The following is a 16879-nucleotide window of genomic DNA, read 5'->3' on the forward strand; positions in this document are numbered from 1 at the left end:
GCTGCATCCGGCCCTTGGGCCGGGGTTTGGAGACCCCTGCCCTAGAGAATTGTTGCCAGCTAGATGGCCTACTGCTCTGACTCAGTACAAAGCTTCATATATCATTCACTGAATTTAGGTCTTTTTCAAAGGAGAAAAGGCTGAAAAAGATCAACTTCCTCAAAAGCAACGGAGTCTGACAGAAGAGACTTTTCAAGGCACACGAACCGCATTTGTACCTAATTCAAGCCTGTCAACAGAAAGCCATACGCTTTGGATGAAAACAAACCTTCTGTGAACTGAAACGCCTGGCTGCTGGCTGAAGCAATCAAAACGTCTTGTCAGACGCAGCAGGCTTGGCTTTGCTCTCTCTCCATCCAGAACACACCTAATGCTTGTTCCTTGCCATGCTTCTGAGTGAGGCAGGCAAATGGCATCCAGTTCTACACCTGCTTGATTAAGCCAAATCCTTCCCAGGCAGAATAGATGGACACAGATATGGTGCTTCAGGTGAAGAATTTATTTTCCCTGTTCTTTAGCACACAAGAAGGGAGATGCTCTAACTGCATTCTCCTGTTCCCTCGATAGCCCACCCCATGGCTCAGGCCTGACTGTTCAGGTTCCTACTGCTTAGTGACATGCTCTTCTTTGTCCCACAAGGGCTTCTGGTAGCTGCTCTTGCCTGTGCCTCTTCCCAGACACACCCTTCCAGTACTTTCTAGCTCCTGGTGGGTTCCAAGCCAGTAATTGGTCTCCCATGGTTATGAGCATGGTATGGACTCCCAATGCTTCCTCATTGGAACAACAGGGTTATGGCTAGATCCTGACTTGGAAACAGGCAAGTAGAATGTGGAGGCTCCCATTCACAATGTATTAGAATGCACTGTTTACCTGTGATTGACGCTCTTTGAACGGTCATCTGTGCAAACACATTAAGGATCATTAAACACAGAGGTTCCTTTGGAAAATTTTAGAGCTCCAGCCAAGATTTTCAGCAGTAACCAAGCCAAGCCCAGAGCATGCCAATGTGCCTGGGCTGTGGTCACTGCCTTCCTGCTCAGTTCCTCGGTCATGTCGTGAGAATGGATGATGGCCGGATCCCAAAGGATCTCTTCTATGGAGAACTCATGCAAGGAAAGCGCCCTACAGATAGACCACAGCTGCGATACAAGGACATCTGCAAGAGGGATCTGAAGGCCTTAGGGGTGGACCTCAACAAGTGGAAAACCCTGGCCTCTGAGCGGCCCGCTTGGAGGCAGGCTGTGCAGCATGGCCTTTCCCAGTTTGAAGAGTCACTTTGCCAGCAGTCTGAGGCAAAGAGGCAAAGAAGGAAGGCCCATAGCCAGGGAGACAGACCAGGGACAGACTGCACTTGCTCCCAGTGTGGAAGGGATTGTCACTCCCGAATCAGCCTTTTCAGCCACACTAGATGCTGTTCCAGAACCACCTTTCAGAGCGCGATACCAGAGTCTTTCGAGACTGAAGGTTGCCAATACGAATACCAAAATGAAAACAGCAGAAGGATGGATGGGTCAAGTGACTGCACAGGTGACCACTCAAAAAGCTGCAGTTGGAGGTAAACAACCCATTCTAATTCACTATGAACAAAAGCCTCCCTTTTCCACTTACCTGCTGCTTGATTCCTTCTAATTCAGTATTCAATATGAAAATGTAAATAGCAGAAGGGGGTTGGTTGTGTAATTGCACAGAGGACCACTCTAAGAACCTCAGTTGCAAAACAACCTGTTATTCTTTGTCCATTTACAAAAGACTAGCAAGCTGTCTTACGTGGAGGATGATAAAGAATTCTCATGTAAACAGCTGCTACAGCACAGTCCTTCCGCAGAAGGCATCAGCCCCAGATCTTACATCCAAAGAGTAAGGCTTAATAAATGTGGACACAGTTGCTCACACAGCAGCTCTGCAAAGTTTCTTCCAGGGCACACCTCTTGTCATAGCAACTGAGGTTGTTATTGCCCAAGTAGACTGAGCCTTGACTAAAGGGGTTGGGGGAAGGTGAGCTAGATTACATGCCAATGACTTCACTCAATGACCTAGTGAGAGAATCTTAGCATGGGCATATTTCTTCCTTCTCTTTGTGCCCCACAGCAGATAAAGATGACCTTGCCCTTTCTAAACAGGCATGCTTAAGGTGACAGCAGATGCTCCACTGACACACAAGGACCATTCTTTCCCTGCTGCCTGAAGAAGTAAGGGAAAAGTAAGATTAGTAAAGACAATATTTTGACCAAGAAAGAAACCAGCTTAGGAAGGAAAGGCAGGTACAGGTGAAGAATGACCTTATATGATCTTTGATCAGACCAAAAGGTCACAGAGTAACCAGCCATGCAAATTTCATAATCAAAAACATTTAAAAGCTGCCTCAATTTCAACAATGGTTCCTGTAAATTGATTATGAGTAGGAAAAACCTGAAACTTTTTGAAATTTAGAAAATTTAGAAATTTAGTCCAGAATGAAACAGAAGGCTGATGGTACAATAAACGTGATCTCCCATGTTTTCTTTGGATGAAAAATGCAGCCAGAGGTTGGTGTACAGCAGTGTTTCTCAAACTGTGGGTCAGGACCCACTGGGTGGGTCATGAGCCAATTTCAGGTGGGTCCCCATTTATTTCAATATTTTATTTTTAATATATTAGACTTGATGCTCCCATGGTATGTGACAGCATTTGGGAAAATGTTACAGACCTGTACTTTTAACAAGCTACTATGGATATTCTTTTAACAATGATAGTAAATGGGATTTAATCCTGGGTAGGATTGCAGCCTATGTTTGTTAAAAAATTTTCCTGCTTGATGATGTCACTTCCAGTCATGACATCACTTCCAGTGGGTCCTGATAGATTCTCTAAAAAGTGGGTCCCGATGTTAAATGTGTGAGAACCACTGGTGTACAGGATAGTATGAATGCCTCACCAATGGGGTTCTGCCCCCAGAACTGTAAACAACTTTGTGAAGACATGCTGAGTGCTTGATAGGCCTAAACGAAAATTCCGATACTGAAAGACATGTGCTAATATGATGAAGGCCAGAAATGGTTTGCATTGAGGTCTGATCTTGATATGAAAATATATGTTTAAAAAAATTACCAATTCAGAGGAAAGGAAATATAATATGAAGAGACAACATTTTGAAATGATGGGCTTTTATATATAAGCCAAGACTGCTTGGGTGCAAAATGGGACAGGGTTGACTATCTGGCTTTGGAACCAGATGGAACCAGTAATGGGAATAGAAAATGTGATGTGGCTGAGCAGACAGGATGAGTTCAACGACTCCTTTGTCAAGCAAAACGTGAACTTCTTCTGTTAAGGCTGGAGAAGATGGAACAACAACTAAAGCTGAACTCAGTGGTATAGTTAATTCCGATGAAACCCAATGGTAATGAATTTCCATGCCACAACATGTTGAGAGAGATCTGGGGATGAGTAGAAGATGTCAGAACCTATTTTTATGTTGCAAGTGTTTATTTCTGGAGTCTTGCTTTGGAAGACTTGGAGAAGCCTTTGCATTAAAAACGAAACACCAAGGATTTAGGCTTCTGGAATACCATCCTAGAAGGTGATGCAGTAGATGATTTTGGTTGGTTAATCCAAGCCCACCACCTTCTTTAGAGAACTCTTCCCCTTTAGAGAAGAGGGCATGAGTGTGTTCCCAAAGTGCATGCCATGAATGTGGTCTTCTGAACCCTCTCTAAGAGGTGATCAGTATCTTTTTTGAGAAACCTGCGGAATAGGAGGTCTTCTATCTTGGTTCTGCTCTCTAGATCCAGTTCCCTCCCTCCAAACTAGCATGACAAGAGAATTATTCCTGCAATGGCCTTTGAAACTCAGCCTAGGTCAAGGGTGTCAAACATAAAGCCGGGGGGGGGGGTTGGATGGGGCCCGTGGAAGCTTTTATCCAGCCCTCATGTTCTCAGCTGCTGAACAATGCTGAGGTGTTACTGCTGAAAGGGAAGCCCACATGAAAACTGGGCAATATCTTGAAATGTTATCAAGATCTGTATATTCTCTTCTGTCTCATTTGCAGCTGATGAGATCCTAAGTGAAAAATGTGCTTATTTTTGGTTATGACCTGTTTAATGACATCACTTCCCTGCCTAATGACATCCCTTCCAGCCCTCTGCAGGCATGATGAATGCTATTTGGCCCTCTACATGAAATGAGTTTGACACCCCCTGATCTAGGTTATGCCTTGCCAAGATAATCTGTTGTTTCAAAAATGTGAATGCTTCAGCCTGGTACGTTTAAGTAAGTAGTTTTTGGTCTTCTGGTGAATTATCTAGTTCAGTGGTTAATTGTTCCCACAAGGAGTGTTAAGTAACCATATAGACCTCATAATTAGAAAGGCATACAGATAAGGATGAAGCAGAATATTTGGCTTTTGGCTCATGTTATTTATGTTTCAACCTTTTTTTTTCTATAGGTACAGACCTTTCCAATCCTGAATTCCAGAGAAATGTATACAAGTATGAGTACGGAGATAGGTAAGTAAATAAAAAATAAGAGTAATTCCCTTGGACCCAAGACAGATTCTCTATCTGCTGCAAAGTAGATCAAAGAAAGCTTACTGGGCCACAAGTCCCTGATGGTCCTAATAATATAGGAAGGGAGAGAAACCAGTGAGTAGGCATCTCATTGGACATGGTAGAACTCTAACAGCCCATTCCACTGTAACTCCCTGTACAGCGATGGAGCGGCAAAGACAACATGAACTAGTTTCATGACCCCTGCCTTTACTTTAACATGATCAGACTAGTCTTTGGGGTGCTTCTCCCACATCTCCAAAAAATCTTTGAAAAGTGAACTGTGCTATAATGTGATGAATTATAACCTATAATGTGATGAATTATAACCTATACACAGAATGAAAACATCCATTAACATACTAACATTCCAAAGTACCCCAAAATATTCCATCACCTTGATACCAGCAAATAAAACAACGGTTAGAGGAAGCAACTCTTGGACTCTAACAGTCAACCCTTGAAATGTTTCTTACTTTCCTGATTAATTCCCATTGCTGGGTAACTTTTCAAAATAATAAGTTCTATGCTAAGAGGTTCATCATGGGATGACTGATTATAGCAGTTTCAGACAGATATAACTATAATTATCACATTATTAATATACTGTGTCAATTCACCTTTACTTGAGACAGATTGCAAAATCACTGACCCCAAATGAAAATTCTCTTCTCTGCCTTTGCCAAATATTCTGTTTGCAGTGGTGAAGGATTTAAACGTGGAACCTAACTCTTTCCATTAAATACCATTACATTCAAAACAAACAGCAGCAGAGAATTTATGATAATAAAATTTTACATTTAAATACTGCATATACCACAAATGCTGACTGGGGAGATTTTTTTGAAAGCCTAAGCACTATGTGTGTACAGTATTTTCCTAGCACATTCAGTTTGCAAATTCAAATTGAGATCAATAACAGGCTCTATGTTTGCAATGCATGGGTTTTCGCCCATTTAGTTTTCTGTGCACTTGGTTTGCAAGCTTGATTTTTCTTTTCCTGCTAAACACACAACCATTTGCTTTTTTAAAAATTTGCTTTCTCTTCTTTGTTTACCAAGGCTGTAATCCCAAGTAATTCCTTAGTTGGGAATAAGTTCCTTAACATGGTAAGACTCATTTCTGAGTAGACCTATACCTATAAATGTCAGAAGATTTATTTTAATTTACACATGTGTCTACTTTGTTCAAAAGACTAGGAGTGGATCAAAGAATCAAATAGTAAAATCCCATGCACAACAAAATCATTTTTGACCTGAATTACAGTCATTTCAAAGAAACAATCGGTCTAACCTCAACCCCTAAATTTAGCTCCAAACAGGAGCAATAAGAGTGATGTTATTACATGTAATTTTGTTTAGGAAGGTAGTTTTTCTAAAGAAAAATCAGTTGTAGTCAATTCCCATTTTGAGTAGATTATTTGGGAGAGTTCTTATCCTGTCCCTGACTACGGGGGGAGGGGCATATCCACAGATCCCGTACCCATGAATTCAGTTTTCCGTGGATCGGGCCCAGGCCCCTCCCACACGCACCTCCTTCGGAGCTCAGCAGAGGCCAAGAATGAGTGTCAGGGCTCAGACTGAGCTGCAGAGCTCAAAACACAAAGTGTCCATGAAACCGAAGTGACGTTTTTAATGCCTTTTATGGCATTAGGAGGCCCAGGGAAGCCCTGGAGGATCCTCTGAGCCCAACAGAGGCCACAAATGTCCGTCTGCAGCCTCTGCTAGGTTCAGACTGAGTCGTAAGGTAAAAAAATGTGACTTCCAGTTTCTCGGTGAAACCAGAAGTGACGTTTCAAATACCTTATAAGGCAGTGGTTCTCACACATTTAGCGCCAGGACCCAGTTTTTAGAATGAGAATCTGTCAGGACCCACCGGAAGTGATGTCATGCCCGGAAGTGACATTATCAAGCAGGTACATTTTTAACAATCCTAGGCTGCAGTCCTACCCACACTTACTCAGGAGTAAGTCCCATTTACTATCATTGTTAAAAGAACATCCATAGTAGCTTGTTAAAAGTACAGGTCTGTAACATTTCCCCAAATGCAGTCACGTACAATGGTAGAATAAAGTCTAACATATAAAAAATAAAATATTGAAATGAATGGGGACCCACCTGAAATTTTCTTGGGACCCACCTAGTGGGTCCTGACCCACAGTTTGAGAAACACTGTTATAAGGCATTAAAAAGTCACTTCCAGCTTTTTAGAGAAACTCCAAGTTGTGTTTATTTACCTTAAGGTTCAGTGTTTGAAGGGCCCACCTTTCCCCAAGGTCATACCCAAGTACCCTCAATGTCCCCTCCCTTGCCATCTCCTACCAATGAAACATCTCATCACATTTCAAGCAACATAACAAATAAAGCCTATATTATATCCCCCAAATGGATGGTGCCATTGACCGCTATTCAAACTCTGCCATTCCCGAGACAGCAGAGCTTTCTCAAGTTCCGTGTTAGAAATTAGGGGAAAGCCAAGTGCAACCAGGCCTCAGGCCTCACAAAGGATTATTCCTCAAAACGGAAAGTAGATAAATCAAGGTACAATAGGAGAAATTAAAGTTCCATTATCGCTATCTTTATACCTCCCAATAATTAAGTCAAAGGGCTATGCACAGCAGTAGATCTATTGAAAAATAGTCACAGTATCTACTACTGACTTTCCACAACTTTTGTAAAAGCAAGCTTTTAATAGCAATTAAGATCTATTGATTGTTACTGCTTTTTATTTGTGATTTTTACTGCTGGTTTGAGGTAATTTAGTTTGTTTTAAATTATTGTTGGTATTTTGGATTGTTTTAAAATTGGTTTTCTAAGCTGCCTTGGGGGCCTTTATACAGGGAAGACAGGGTATAATAGACACACTGTGATTACTGTGCTAAACATCTTCCAAAGGCTTTTGACAATGTCTCTCAGCAAAGGCTCTTGAGTAAACTTGGCAGTTATGGATTGGTAACTGACTAAAGAATGGAAAACAGGGAGTAGGAATAAATGGGCAATTTTCATGGAAGGAAGGAAGAAAGTGGGGTCCCATTTGTCCTGAACTGGGCAGTTTTTAACTTAAATGTTCTAGAGTCTTAAGGGTAAACAGTGAAATGGCCAGGTTTGAGGATGAATCCAAACTATTCAGGGTAGTAAAAACCAAAGCAGATTGGGGCACTTCACAAAGGAATCTCTCCAATTTGGGTGAATGGTCAACCTGCATTCTAGGGCAAAAAACCTCAAGCTTCATATATAGAGTGGACCCTTACTTTACAATGGTAAATCTGTTCTAGGTAGATCATTGTATTGTGAAAACACAGAGGTCCTCTGGTATCCGTGGGGGAGAGGTTCCAGCTGCCACTGCAGATAGCAGCAGACCCTACAAAAAGTGCCCTTAAAATCCCACCTATCATGCAAATGACTTATCTGTCTGAGGTTGCAGCCTTCCTGTCACTTTCTCCATGTCTCACTGATTCTTTGCTATCTTCAAATGCTAACAGGAAGTACTCACAGGAAACAAGTTGAAAGGCTGAAAATTAGGTGACACTAAGCTTTATGAACTCTATGTTAAGCATCATGTTCTTTTCAGGGGAATTCAGGGGAATTAATTTTGACAGATATTACTGTCTTGTTGCATCAACTGTTACCCTGCACATCCCTGATCTTGTCTGATCTCGGAAGCTAAGCAGGGTCAGGTCTGGTTAGTACTTGGATGGGAGACCGCCTGGGAATACCAGGCGCTGTAGGCTTATACCATGATCTGGGAAGCTAAGCAGGGTCAGGTCTCGTTAGTACTTGGATGGGAGACCGCCTGGGAAAACCAGGTGCTGTAGGCTTATACCATAGTCTTTCGAGACTGAAGGTTGCCAACCATTTTTTTCTTTTCAGGGGAATGTGGAATGGGGGAATTTTTGAACCATGAATAATGGAAACTTTGGATACGGGATCCACTGATATGGGGGTACACCTATATTGTAATGTGAACCCAATAATGCATAGTTTATGGTAATTTATTCCAAGACCTCAGAAGTTGACGTTTATGCCACAGAATTAAACTTTTTCCATCTCTAAAAGGTGATTTAGAAGGTACCTGCCTTCCACCATACACACATCCATGATGTCAAAAATGCTGCTACTGACCGAGATGCTACCAAACGCTTGCATTCGCATTGCTAATTAGCTTACCTATCACCAGTTAGGTCCTGTAGATGGCAATCGTGAGCCCATCATAAAGTGACTAATGTATCGTATGGTGAACCTCGTTTTATCACAGAGAGCCCAAAGTGATTTGATTGTAAAGTGAACCCACTGTAAAGTGAAGGTCCATTGTCACTGACTGAGCTCTTGGCATTGTGGCAGATGGCTATAAAATACTGATCCAGTATGCAGCAGGAAGAAGGCAAATTCTTGCTAAGAGACTCAAAAGGGATCAAAAATAACCCAATCCAGAACAGGATTGGGCTGCAACGGAGCAGACAGCTGTCAGAGCAGCTAAGATAGCAGGGAGAGTAGGGAGGGGATGAAACAGGGTGAGAAGGGATGGGGACTCAGAGTGGTGGACCCAGTTGTGATGGTGCATGCCAGATCCTATACGTTTTCGCAGCGTCCCTACACCTTCTCCCTCCTCAGACTTGCGCCAGCTAAAGCACACCCATTTCAACATTATTTATTGATTATTACTGAAGTAATAATAATAGTAATAATAGTAATAGTAATAATAATATAGTAATAATAGTAATAATAATGACTCGTGGAGGTGGTGTTTAAGACTTTAATAGCCCAACAGTTGGAAGCAAAGACCTAAGGCAGAGCCTCAGGTCGCTCACCCTGTCGTTAACAAAAACTCTTTCCTGCCAAGGTTAGTATTCTTATTGCTTACTTTTAATACAAAAAAAAATTGAATTTCTGTTGTACATTACAGAAAAATGAATAGCAGAATGAAATGTTGCCATGGATATTGAATTATGTTTGTAGAACTCATTTCTTAGCAGCTAGTGACTGACACTCTAGCACAGCATACAAAACTTCTGCTAAATATTTCATTCTGTTTGCATTATTTGTGGCTTACAAAAGGTCTCCCCCCTTAATAGCCCATTTCATATAGATACTGTATAGCAGCACAAAAAGGAAGAAACATTAGTATTTTTTTAAAAGATGCTTCCAAGTTATTCTTTTTTTTTTCCCAGAGGCTAGACAGTTAATTGGCAAATAGCCCTACTCTCTACAGCTGAAGCTTTGAAGCTGGCGCCGCTAAGAGGACAATACAATATTTCATTGCAGTCAAGCTGAAAACTTGAGTGCATAGCAACATTCCTTTTGGAGCCTGTAGCCACATTCTGGGGCCCAATCCAATATTTACTCAGGACCAACCAGAACAGGAGGGAATGGAGTACATAACCATTCCAGTCACTTTTCCCCTGAAATTTTCTCCCACTACCAGCCAGCCTCTTTTACTCTACTGTCATTTGCATCTAGACTTCCACAAAGGTAGACTCTAGGGGCCCATTAAAATTCTAACCAGTTCTTTACTGGTAAGCAAAAATCCTAGCAAGAGTCATGTCCCTCCTAAGCCTCGAACAGGGCAGTAACTCAGCCAGAACTTAACTGGGAAGAATCAAAACACTAAAGGTTTTGTTACCAGAGAGGAGGAAAGAACATGAATAATAACAACAACAACAACAACTTTATTTTTACCCCGCCTTTCTCCCCAAAGGGACTCAAGGCGGCTTACAACAGGTTAAAACAGATTAAAAACATAATTTAAAACAAATAAAAACATATTAACACATATCATAAAAACAGCAATCAGATAAAAAATAGTCCGGTAAAAAGAGCATAGAGCAGCAGCAAATCATAAAAGAATCAGGCCTGTAAAAAATATAAAAGATGTTAAAAAGGCTGAGAACTCAGAAGGCTTGTTTAAACAGAAGGGTTTTCAGGCCTCGCCAAAAAGTCTCAAGAGAGGGAGCCATTCTTAAGACAAGGGGAAGCTCTCTTCCTGTCACTATCATTAACAAGGTATCTCTAATCATGTTAGCACTTACTATCAAAATAAAATGCACACACTGGACAGCAGACACACAACTGCCATGTTCAAATACACACATGATGAAAGTACAGGATTTCAGTAACATGGAAACACTATGGAACTGTACAAAGATCACATCTGCAATAGCTAATTCAACAAACCAGAACATGGGACCAGCCAATGAAATTAACAGCCAATAACGAACTGCTCCACTAGGGCACAGAGCTTTGCATGGTATTATGCTTGGGGGGTCATCTCATATGATACATTTAAAGTAACTCATGCACATTCCCCATTCTAGAAAGAGAATGATCTCAACCCTATGAGAGAGAACTATAAGTTCCACCAGACTATTATTCTTTTGGGTTTGGTCAGAGCCATCACTTGGGAAAGACAACTGGGATGGCTGCCCTGGGCCCTGCACTTTCATGGCCATAATAAAGAGCCCTGACACTGGTTGAGCTGCCCTGAGCCCATGCCTTGCCTTCTAAGGATGGATCTAGGTTTGGGAATTGCAGGAAAAACAAAGAAAAAAATGATAAACCAGGCAAGATCCAAAGATTCATGCAACTGGAGCAGGAGATGTGGTTCAGAGGTTTGAGCTGCTCCCTGCACAAAGAAGATGAATGTGATCAGCTCAGTCATGTTTGGATCGGAGACCAGAAGTCACTGACAAGTTGTGATAACCCTCTGTGAGAAAGGGGTCATTGTCTGGAGAATGAACGATTCTATATGAATAGAATATTGTAATAACCTGCACGGGGTTTATGACAAGCCTGCCCGTGTAAACCATCTTGAATAAGTCTAATAAAAATCTGATAAGAAAGGTGGTATATAAATACTGTAGTAATTAATAAATATAAACAAACCTTTGCATGAAGAGATTCACAGAAGCTGGAGGAACAGCATCTTTGAAACTGGCATGGACAAGAGATATAGCTAGTAGTATCACAGAGTAACATGATTGGGATTAATTCTGTGGTGACATCGAAATACTCAAAGAGGGGACAACTAAATTCCTTCAAGTGAATTATGAGAATGTAAAATTGTTACGACAAGAAGCAGCACAAGGGCACATGATTTTTTCACTTGTGCCTTCCAGTATACATTCATTGATCTTCCTGTGCCATCCTCCCAGACATATCCCCAGATGAATCAAAGAATGCACCTTGTGTGCAATCACAATTACAAAAGCTCCATACAATAATTTCAGTCAGGCTCCATAGAAATAGATGATCTCGCCCACAGACATTATGTGAGCATGGGTAGGAGGATGCTTATATACCGCTTAAATCAGCTGTTCTCAAACTGTGGGTTGGGACCCATTTGGTGGGTCGCGATCCGATTTCTGGTGGGTCGCGAGAAGTTGGCGGCAGCCATCTTGGAAGATGGCAAAAGACCTAGCCGGCGCCATTTTAAGCTTCTGGGCATTGAGGTGTAATTAAGAACGGTTTGCACATGTGCAAAGAAAGCATCGTGCCGCTTTCTCCCAGTAAGCATGCAGCTGCCTTCCAGCTGGACCTCCCTCTGTACTTGGAGGCTTCCCTCAGGGGGGCCAATTGCAGCCGGCCAGGCTTCTCCCCACCAACCTTTGTTAGCTTCGCTGCCCTGACGGGATGGGCTGCCTTGGGGTTGTAAGACAGAGCAGCTCCCCCCTCCTGCAGCTGGACTGGGCTGGAGAGTGTAGGCGGGGACCTGAACACAGGGCTTGGGTGAGAAGAGGCAGATCCACGTGATCTCCCCTCTTGTGAGCCTGCCTTGAAAGCAGCATCACTGCTGCCACCACCCCACTACCGTTCTCGTCCTCTGCATCACGACCTCTCTCCCTCTCTGAAATCGCCTGGAAGCCGCAATCCTTTCCTGCCCTGGCTAGCAGGTCCTCTCTTTATATCTTTGAGGGGTGAGGGGTTAGCCTGGCTGCCGAGAGAGCAGCGGGGGGGCAAACCTGGCATGTGAGGGGGAGTACCCAGGGAGAGTGCTGCTCCCCCAGCCGCTTCTCTGATGTGCACCAATCCCCTCTTTTTACTTCCCTCTTAGGCTGCAATTCTGTCTACTCTTACCTGGGAGTAAACCCCATTGCCAATAATGGGAGTCAATTCTGAGTAGACATGCTTAGGCTTAGGGGAGATGAGGGGAAGCGTCCCTGCTTATCTTCCTTCTGAGGGGGATACTACTGTTTTTATTTCCTTTATTTACAAATGCTCAAGCTACTTCTTGTAGAGGTGCATGAGTAGGGTGCGCTTGTTTCTGGCTAATGCTGAGCACAGTATCAATAGCACATCAATGTCTGTAAGGTTCAAGCGCAATACAAGAAGTAGCTTGAGATTTTGTAACTAAAGACAGAAATGAAAACAGTAGTAAATAAATACACAAATATTTTGTTCCAGATGTTGTTTTATTTTTTGCTTGATAGCAATGGTAGCAAGGGCAGGGAGAATTGGAAGAAGCTTCTGAGCTGGAATACTATCTCTTGTCACTTACAGTTTGAGTTTCTATCCAGGAACTTCCTGCTTGATGACATCACTTCCGGCGCTAACACCAGTGATGTCACTTCCTGTTTGATGATGTCATTTCTGGCTATGACATCACCTCCAGGTTGCTGAAATCACTTCTGGTGGGCCCCAGACAGACTGTCATTCTCAGAAGTGGGTCCCGGGCTAAAAAGGGTGAGAACCACTGCCTTAGAAGTGTTTCCCTCGCAAGTAGCAGTCTGTCTAATGCTTGATGCACATAGCCTAACCTGCCCTGTCTGTTTCAGGACCCAACAAAAATTGGGTCACAAGTCACTCGTGGGTCCCAGACCCACGGTCTGCGACCTGCTACACTACCCAGTTCTTCATGTTGGCTCTCAGGGTATATCCCACCCACCCTCATAGTGTATACATACATGTTGTTGACTTCGACTGAAAGAAATGCTTGCACTAAATGTAACAATACTATGTACAGCTAGCCAGCTATTTCTGCTGAGCAACACTGTCGCTCCTTGGGGAATTGTATGTGACCTAGAACTTAGTCAGAAACTGTACACTGCAGCAAAACTGAATTAGTAAGGATGGCTATTAGGAAACTGGCTTTGCGTCAAAGAGCGAAGTAAGTTTGTGATTTTTTAATGACTTCCAAGCTCATAGAAGTACCAGAATGACAGCACCCAGTGTCTAGAATTTTTTATGAATCTCCAAAAAAAGATTGTGAACTACCTGTAGTAAAATAACCCAAAATGGTGAGTGCCTATCTATTCCAAGATGCAAACCTTCATACATTTCTATGAATAACTATTTGCATATCAGATTACAGGTGGATTTTATATTCACAGATATGGCTCAACACAGGTCACCTGGACCTGCGTTGAGCCAGACTTGACCACACCTGAACCCTCTGAAGGCTGCTGGAGCCATGCTCCGGTCACCTCTGGAGAGCGCTCTAAAGCCCACAGAAGCCATGCACATTTGCCCACTGGCTCTGCAGGCTTCAGAAAGGCTGAAAAGGCCAAAAAAAAAAGCCTACTGGAAGGAAACCAGTAGTAGTGGTTTTTTGCCTCTTTGAGGCATTCTGAAACCCACAGAGGCAGCAGGTGGATGCGCATGGCCTCTGTGGGCTACAGAAAGCCCTCTGGAGGTGAGTGGAGCACAGCTATATAATATATTCCTATTGCTCAGCAGCAAAAACCACTCAGGCCCATAAGCCAAACAGCCTGATGTGCTAACCTAGTGAAGTGTATGCAACTTTTGTCACTCACAAGTGACTGCAGCCCATGACATTACACGCCCCAATTGGTGCAGCAGTAAATGGCAACTCCCATCCACACAGAGGCTTGAAGTTTTAAAAATTAACAGTCCTTATCTCATATGCATAGGTGCACTTTAGTGAGCACTGATGTATCTCTATGCTGGAAGCGCATGGAAGAGTTGCACCTGATGTTTTGTTTTATATGAACTTCTATGAGCCAAAGCCCATGAAAGATGAGCTTTGTTAATCCACAATATTTTTACAATGTTATTGCAAATTAATGTGCTCATGCATCATTGCTCTTTACTTCACAGAATCCGAGACCTATTCAAGTGCAAGCCATGAGCTCTCATTCAGCTACCGGTAAAACAAAGCCCGGCCAGTGTAAGTGTTTGGTCTATGGAGCAAAATGACTTCTTTTCCCTAACTGAAGAAACACTTAAGTCGTACACGGCCACTACAAGTATGATATAGCATAATTAACCACAGATCTTTGGCAGGAAGCAATGAATTAAGATGAAACCACTAATTTTAGTGAAGCCACTAAATGATCCCTCAAATTATCATGTATGGATGGGGAATATTCTGTGGAATATTCTGGGACATCTGGATGCGTTTGCGTCGGCCGGGCCTGGAAGAGATTCCTCAAGCGCTTGTGCAAATTCCTCCACTTTTCTCTGATCCCGGGTCTTGCTGGTATCAATGCGAGGTCTTCCTTCCTTTTTCGTGTGATACAGTCGCTTTGTTTGCAGTTTCACTCTGCTGCACACCAGGGAGTGGTCAGTGTCGCAGGCAGCACCATGATAACTGCGTGTGATCTTGATGCTGGGAAGGCTGGAGCGTCTGGTGAGGATCAGGTCGAGCTGGTGCCAGTGCTTTGATCTTGGATGTCTCCAAGAGACTCTATGTTGGGGCTTTGTGTTGAAGAATGTGTTGCTGACACAGAGACCGTGATGACAGCAAAACTCTAGCAGGCGTTGGCCATTTTCGTTCATCCTCCCAGTGCCAAACTGACCTAAGCAAGTGGGCCATGAACTGTTATCAGCACCAACTCTAGCATTGAAATCGCCGAGGATGAACAATGGCTCTTTTACAGGGATTTTCTTGACAGTGGTGGCCAGGTCATCATAGAATTTGTCTTTGGCTTCTGCTGGAGACGACAGAGTCGGTGCATAAGCACTGATGAGAGTGATAGGTCCTGCTGATGACTGGAGCTGCAGGGACAAAATTCTTTCACTTCCCACAGTAGGTGGGATGATGGATTTCAGCAGGGTATTTCTGACCGCAAAGCCAACGCCATGTTCCCTGGTTTCGTTTGGTGGTTTTCCCTGCCAGAAAAATGAGAAATTTCTCTCCTTGACAGATCCGGAATCTGGCAGCCTAGTCTCTTGAAGGGCGACGATGTCCATCTGCAGTCTGCTCAGCTCCATGTCGATGACAGCTGTTTTGCGTGCGTCATCTATTTCTTGCAGGTCATCAGAGAAGCCAGGTGTCATTGTCCTAACGTTCCAGGTGCCCAGCTTTAGGGCAGTAGTTTTCTGTTTTCTGTTGCATGGTGCAGAGTTGTCGATCCGCTTGTCGGCTTTCACCCTAAACCCCACGCACCCCATGAGGTTAACGGACCGTGGCGAGGCAACACCTTACTGGCTGGGGACTGCCCAGCTTAAGGCGGGCGGTAGCTGCCCAATGAGATGCAATGATCTCTCCCACCGTCGGAAGCAGCCCCTGGCGTCATGCTCTACGCCAATCGAGCAAAGACTTATAACCGGTAAACTGCTGCTTCCCGTGTTGTGCCGACGCCGTATGGCGAAGTTGGAGTGTCCTCTCCAGTGGAGTGTCCTCTCCAGTGTCCTCTCCAGTGCAAACATCATCACGCTGTACAAGAACAAAGGTGACAGGGGTGACTGCAACAACTACCGCGGCATCTCTCTCCTTAGCGTTGTAGGAAAGCTGTTTGCCCGAGTTGTACTAAAGAGGCTCCAGGTACTTGCAGAGAGCGTCTATCCAGAATCGCAGTGTGGATTCCGAGCCAACAGGTCCACCACTGATATGGTATTCTCCCTTAGACAACTGCAGGAGAAATGCAGGGAACAACGACAGCCACTCTTTATAGCCTTCATAGATCTCACAAAGGCTTTCGACCTGGTCAGCAGAGACGGCCTCTTCAAGATTCTCCCCAAGATTGGATGTCCACCCAGGCTCCTCAGCATCATCAGATCTTTCCACAAGGACATGAAGGGCACTGTTGTCTTCGATGGCTCCACATCAGACCCTTTTGACATCCAAAGCGGAGTGAAGCAGGGCTGTGTTCTTGCACCAACCTTGTTTGGGATTTTCTTCGCTGTCCTGCTGAAGCAGGCCTTTGGAACTGCAACAGAAGGCATCTATCTCCGGACCAGATCAGACGGAAAGCTCTTCAACCTCTCCAGACTGAGAGCAAAATCCAAAGTCCAGCTGAAATGTCTGCGTGACTTCCTCTTTGCCGACGATGCAGCTGTCACTACCCACTCTGCCAAAGATCTCCAGCAGCTCATGGATCGTTTTAGCAAGGCCTGCCAAGATTTTGGACTGACAATCAGCCTGAAGAAAACACAGGTCATGGTTCAGGATGTGGCCTCACC

At 43.6% G+C, this 16879-nt stretch overlaps 1 protein-coding gene across 1 annotated transcript in view; it reads right to left on the reverse strand.

The window, feature by feature from the left end:
• TRHDE (thyrotropin releasing hormone degrading enzyme) overlaps positions 1-16879 on the reverse strand; it is a 253931-nt gene that overhangs the window by 216144 nt on the left and 20908 nt on the right. The window lies entirely within an intron of this gene.

Source organism: Tiliqua scincoides, chromosome 7 (genome assembly GCF_035046505.1).
Source record: "Tiliqua scincoides isolate rTilSci1 chromosome 7, rTilSci1.hap2, whole genome shotgun sequence".
Lineage (NCBI taxonomy): Eukaryota > Metazoa > Chordata > Lepidosauria > Squamata > Scincidae > Tiliqua > Tiliqua scincoides.